This window comes from Rhinoderma darwinii, chromosome 10 (assembly GCF_050947455.1).
Source record: "Rhinoderma darwinii isolate aRhiDar2 chromosome 10, aRhiDar2.hap1, whole genome shotgun sequence".
Lineage (NCBI taxonomy): Eukaryota > Metazoa > Chordata > Amphibia > Anura > Rhinodermatidae > Rhinoderma > Rhinoderma darwinii.
In genome coordinates, this window is record NC_134696.1 from 253,594 (window position 1) to 259,593 (window position 6,000).

Here is a 6,000-nt window from a genome sequence, read left to right on the forward strand (position 1 = left end):
CGCGGTGAGGTTATACTGCGCGGTGAGGTTATACTGCGCGGTGAGGTTATACTGCGCGGTGAGGTTATACTGCGCGGTGAGGTTATACTGCGCGGCGACGTTATACTGCGCGGCGACGTTATACTGCGCGGCGACGTTATACTGCGCGGCGACGTTATACTGCGCGGCGACGTTATACTGCGCGGCGACGTTATACTGTGCGGCGAAGTTATACTGGGCGGCGAAGTTATACTGTGCGGTGACGTTATACTGTGCGGTGACGTTATACTGTGCGGTGACGTTATACTGGGCGGCGACGTTATACTGGGCGGCGACGTTATACTGGGCGGTGACGTTATACTGTGCGGTGAAGTTATACTGGGCGGTGACGTTATACTGGGCGGTATACTGGGCGGTGAAGTTCTACTGTGCGGTGACGTTCTACTGTGCGGCGACGTTATACTGTGAGGCGACGTTATACTGTGCGGCGACGTTATACTGCGCGGCGACGTTATACTGCGCGGCGACGTTATACTGCGCGGCGACGTTATACTGCGCGGCGACGTTATACTGCGCGGCGACGTTATACTGGGCGGCGACGTTATACTGGGCGGTGGAGTTATACTGGGCGGTGAAGTTATACTGTGCGGTGACGTTATACTGTGCGGTGAAGTTATACTGTGCGGTGAAGTTATACTGTGCGGTGAAGTTATACTGTGCGGTGAAGTTATACTGCGCGGTGAAGTTATACTGCGCGGTGACGTTATACTGCGCGGTGACGTTATACTGCGCGGTGACGTTATACTGCGCGGTGACGTTATACTGCGCGGTGACGTTATACTGCGCGGTGACGTTATACTGGGCGGTGACGTTATACTGGGCGGTGACGTTATACTGGGCGGTGACGTTATACTGGGCGGTGACGTTATACTGGGCGGTGACGTTATACTGGGCGGTGACGTTATACTGCGCGGTGAAGTTATACTGCGCGGTGAAGTTATACTGCGCGGTGAAGTTATACTGCGCGGTGAAGTTATACTGCGCGGCGACGTTATACTGCGCGGCGACGTTATACTGCGCGGCGACGTTATACTGCGCGGCGACGTTATACCGGGCGGCGACGTTATACCGCGCGGCGACGTTATACCGGGCGGCGACGTTATACCGGGCGGCGACGTTATACTGGGCGGTGACGTATGCGGTCACTGCTCCACTTTTGCGCTGGAGGGGTTCGGTTTCCCCGATTGAATTCTCGTGCTGATATTTGCCCCTAGTGACGATTTTATTCGGGGGCGCCGCTGCTCCTCATGTCTGTGGCTTCTGATTTTTATCATCCGTCTTCTGTGAAGTGTCGTGACGGGCGCCACGTCCTGTGCAGGAGCTGCTGGGATGACGTCCCTACCGCCTTTCCAGTGGGGCCAAGTCCCAGCATGTCCTGTCTAGGGCACAATGACCATGTAATACTGTATATAAAAAAGCGATGTCCCTGGATGTGCTGGGACTTGTGGTTCCACTGGACGTGCAGGTAGCATTGTGCTGTGAGGATAGATCTACACATGTAATATAATGGGGGGGTCCATTCACTAGCCTGGGGCCGGCACCTCGCTGGCTGGTCCGCTGTGTGTGGCCGGATCTAGTAAGTTCAGACGTCCGGCCTGGAATATGGACTCCGCTCTGTAGGTATCGGGAGACGGCGCTCTGGCGGGTTTAACTCTGTTCACACTGTTTGCAGCGTCCACTTGGCGTAACTAAACTTTCATAGTGAAGTGAGAAGTTTTGATTGGTGGGGTCCGAGCACTGAGACCCCCACCGATCGTTACAAGAAAGCGGCAGTGGAGCTCGGGTGAGCGCTGATCCGTTTGGTTTCTCATCGGCTTTTCTATGAAGTCCGTGCACCGTGAATTTTCGAGAAAAGCCGATAAGAAACCGAATGGATCAGCGCTCACCCGAGATCCACTGCCGCTTTCTTGTAACGATCGGTGGGGGTCTCAGTACTCGGACCCCATCAATCAATACTTCTGACGTGTCACTATGAATGTTTAGTCGCCCTTTAAGAAAGTGGTTGGTCGCTCCTGGTTCTCGGACCCCAAATCTCTGTAGAAACTTCCAGACAATTTTCAGAATTCATAAAACCTTTTAAGTTGAAACGAAAACCTGATCTAAAAAAACAAAAACCCGCATTTAGTGGTAGTAGCGGGTCCATGAGGGATCGGCTCCGGGAAGAACTGGCGCATAAATCCCTGGCAGACGAACGCCGTGATGACCAGAAGCCACCAGTGCAGTTGGATGTTCCCCGTTCAGTCTTTTTTGTCTCCCCCATTAACTTGTCATTTGCAGAACGAGACAATTGTTTGTGCCGGAAAAAGGGGTCATGCCGATCCAGTCCCTTTTCACAAATGTTTTTTTGTCCCTGGTTATGACATCATTTATGATTAGTGACGTCATTGTAGCCGCAGTCGTGTCACCGGGTAGTTGGCGCTTACATATCCTCCTTAGACCGTGGTGCCCGAGCATGTGCGCAGTGCTGATGACCATCTTTATCTCTGTACCCTCCCCCACACATACTTACATTGAGTTGTCTTCAGTATATAATACGTTGATCTACGTCAGCCACGGCCACGCCACTAAAATATATCATGACACAGGGAATCTCCAAACACTCAGAAGGGGCCTGATCATTCACCTCATGTACGGATTCTGCCTGTATCTAAGCTGTGGTACACTCCGACACCGCAACTCTGGGGTAATAACATTATCACGTACAGGCGGGACTGAGCCCATCTGGAGCGGCTCCCTACTCTGGTCCCGGAACCGCGCTCCTTGCGTGACTGCCGGGCGGCTCCTAAGGACGTAGCACAAAGCCTCACATGTCCAATGTACCGGCACCTGAGCGACATCCGGAACCGCGTGGCGGCCCAGTACGAGAGTCTGAAGAGGTGCAGAGGAGGAGGTCCTGGGAATATTTACCTCTAATGCTGAGGCACCAACGCCGTCCTCCAGCCCAAAGTGAATCCCGCCATGACCGAAACGTCTGCTACTTTAATGGCGAAATTCCCAATTCTACTGATGGATTTGCCGATAATCAGAAGTGAATTATTTCTCTGTCTTTTCTGATTTAGCCACAAAACTGCAGCGTGAACGCGTGACTGAGCGTTTCCAGTGACGAATCGTTGAGGCCGCGCCCGTTCTGTTCACGTTTGACGGCGTTCGTGACGTAAGAGACGGATTATGAAGCTTCAGGAGCCTTTTAAAGGGGTCAATGACCAACGTGTTACCGTGACCGCTGACTGGGATGAGAAGAAGCGTCCGTGTCCACCTCCCTTTCTATAGGCAGCAGTGCGGCGCAGGAGCGGAGCACCGTGATTGGCTTCTCCCCCGCAGAGTCCCGTTTCTCTTGTGTGGTGACGCGCTCCTGACATCGTCCACTTCTTGTACATAACCCCCCCCCCCCCCTTGTGTAAGAAGATTCTAGACTTTCTGATGAGTCTCAACACTTTATAAACTGCAGATCTTCTGCTGGCAGTGACGGGGTGTAATGTCCCCCCCCCCCCTGGCTGGCACGCCCCCCGTATTCGCTGAGTATTTCAACATTGTCCCCTCCCGGCCAGGACTCCGATCATCTCATTCCACGTCCTGCGCGCCGCCCGAAGGTCAAATCTAAGGAATATCATGGACCTGTTCGATGGAATTGAAATCCCCGTGCGTGTTATTCTACGGTTTACCCGTTAACGTGCGACCGAGTGGTGGGACATCTCTGTACGGGCGAAGACTCGAGGCCGCGGCCACCTCTCCATTATATACATATTGACCCAATCCACAGGATCCCACAGAAAAAGCCGAAGACCGACATTAACACCAGAAGCACCGACGACCGGGGCCCTGAGGGCAAAACTGCCGCAGGTTTCACTGCACGTCCACGCCAAAGTCCACGTGTTAAATATGAAAGATACGTTGGAAAGGGGGAAATCTGCAGCAGAACGGACGCGCCACTGATTAAATCCTCTTCAGTTCACCCTCATAATCTTCTTACTGGGGAGTTAGCACCTCGTGTATAATCTCTAATCATCTCCCCTCCTCTTCCTGCTCAGCTTGTACTTACACTATGCACAGTTGCCAACCTGAACAAGCAGAGCTGCAGTGTAAAGTAGGGAAAGAGCAGCAGCTTGAGCCGGAGGTGAGGAAGAAGTTGCATTCCACGTTACCACAAACTGCAACCGACAATGCGGATAAGCTGCCGCCTGTAGTGTTAGAGGAGCTGCAGTGTAAATTGTGGAGGGACAGAGGATGCATTTCACACACATTCAACCTCCACAAAACAATAGACCGCAACTGCCCGGAGCTGTTCCCTAATGTTGCAGAGCTGCAGTGTAAAGCATGGAAGAGGAACCTGTGATAAAACAAGAGGTGAATTTCATGAGATTGAGCTTATACCCCATCAAAAAATGCTTTATTACTAAAGGACCCCCCACTATTAACGTCATCACCCAGTAGATATAAAGTGTACCCCCGCCTCCGATTCTGCTTGTATCGGGCCCCGCTGGTGGCGCTATTGTAGATATGTGACCGTGACGGATCTCTGGTAAAGAGAACGAGCTGTTAATATGTAGCGGTCATCGCACGCCGCCATCGTTCTCCGTGTCAATGATTTATGGCTATAACGTCCGTCGTGGGAAGATTAACACCGCGTCGTCTGCGGGAGAATTATAAATACGCCATTAACAATGTTTCCATAATGATTCCGGCTCGTTTTATTCTAGGAAAAGCGTTACCATTTACCGGTAAAATGTATCAATAAATATTCTGGATCTGCGCGGCGGCGCATTCTACAAGTTCCTATAATTGCAATCAGCGCTTTTATTCTTTGTAATGTTTCCGCAGGTGGACGGCGAATAAAAAACAGGAATTAGATTCTAATGAGCGGTACAATGGCAGCCGCTAATAAAAGCCATTGTTCCCAGCCGGAGCCGCTTTATAGAAGACCGCGAGATCCGTCTGTCTGGCCGTGCTGGTAAATGTGTCAGCAGACTGGGCCGATCCAGCTTCCCTGCAAGGACCACCCAAGGGTGACATCTCGTGGCCCTAGTAAAGTAGGGCCCAAGAGAAATTCTAATGTCAGCCCAATAAAGATTCCTCCTTCACAAACCTTTATACGAAGACCCCACTATATACTGAGACGCCCAGGACTCAATCCCAGTATCTGTACTTATACACAAACAATGCACAGTACCACTTCTCCTGTCCTGTATACTGGGTGTAATTCTCAGTATCTGTGTTATTCTGTATATATACACTGCACAGTACCACTTCTCCTGTCCTGTATACTGGGTGTAATTCTCACTATCTGTATTATTCTGTATATATATACACTGCACAGTACCACTTCTCCTGTCCTGTATACTGGGTGTAATTCTCAGTATCTGTGTTATTCTGTATATATACACTGCACAGTACCACTTCTCCTGTGCTGTATACTGGGTGTAATTCTCAGTATCTGTATTATTCTGTATATATGGACACTGCACAGTACCACTTCTCCTGTCCTGTATACTGGGTGTAATTCTCAGTATCTGTCTATATGGACACTGCTCGGTACCACTTCTCCTGTCCTGTATACTGGGTGTAATTCTCAGTATCTGTATTATTCTGTATATATGGACACTGCACAGTACCACTTCTCCTGTCCTGTATACTGGGTGTAATTCTCAGTATCTGTATTATTCTGTATATATGGACACTGCACAGTACCACTTCTCCTGTCCTGTATACTGGGTGTAATTCTCAGTATCTGTATTATTCTGTATATATATACACTGCACAGTACCACTTCTCCTGTCTTTTATGCTGGGTGTAATTCTCAGTATCTGTATTATTCTGTGTATATATACACTGCACAGTACCACTTCTCCTGTCTTGTATACTGGGTGTAATTCTCAGTATCTGTATTATTCTGTATATATGGACACTGCACAGTACCACTTCTCCTGTCCTGTATACTGGGTGTAATTCTCAGTATCTGTATTA

General features: G+C 50.1%; 1 protein-coding gene across 1 annotated transcript in view; it reads left to right on the forward strand.

Moving 5' to 3' along the window:
• Nucleotides 1–6,000, forward strand: part of OPCML (opioid binding protein/cell adhesion molecule like) — a 110,177-nt gene that overhangs the window by 43,827 nt on the left and 60,350 nt on the right. The gene's annotated exons all lie outside the window — the stretch shown is intronic.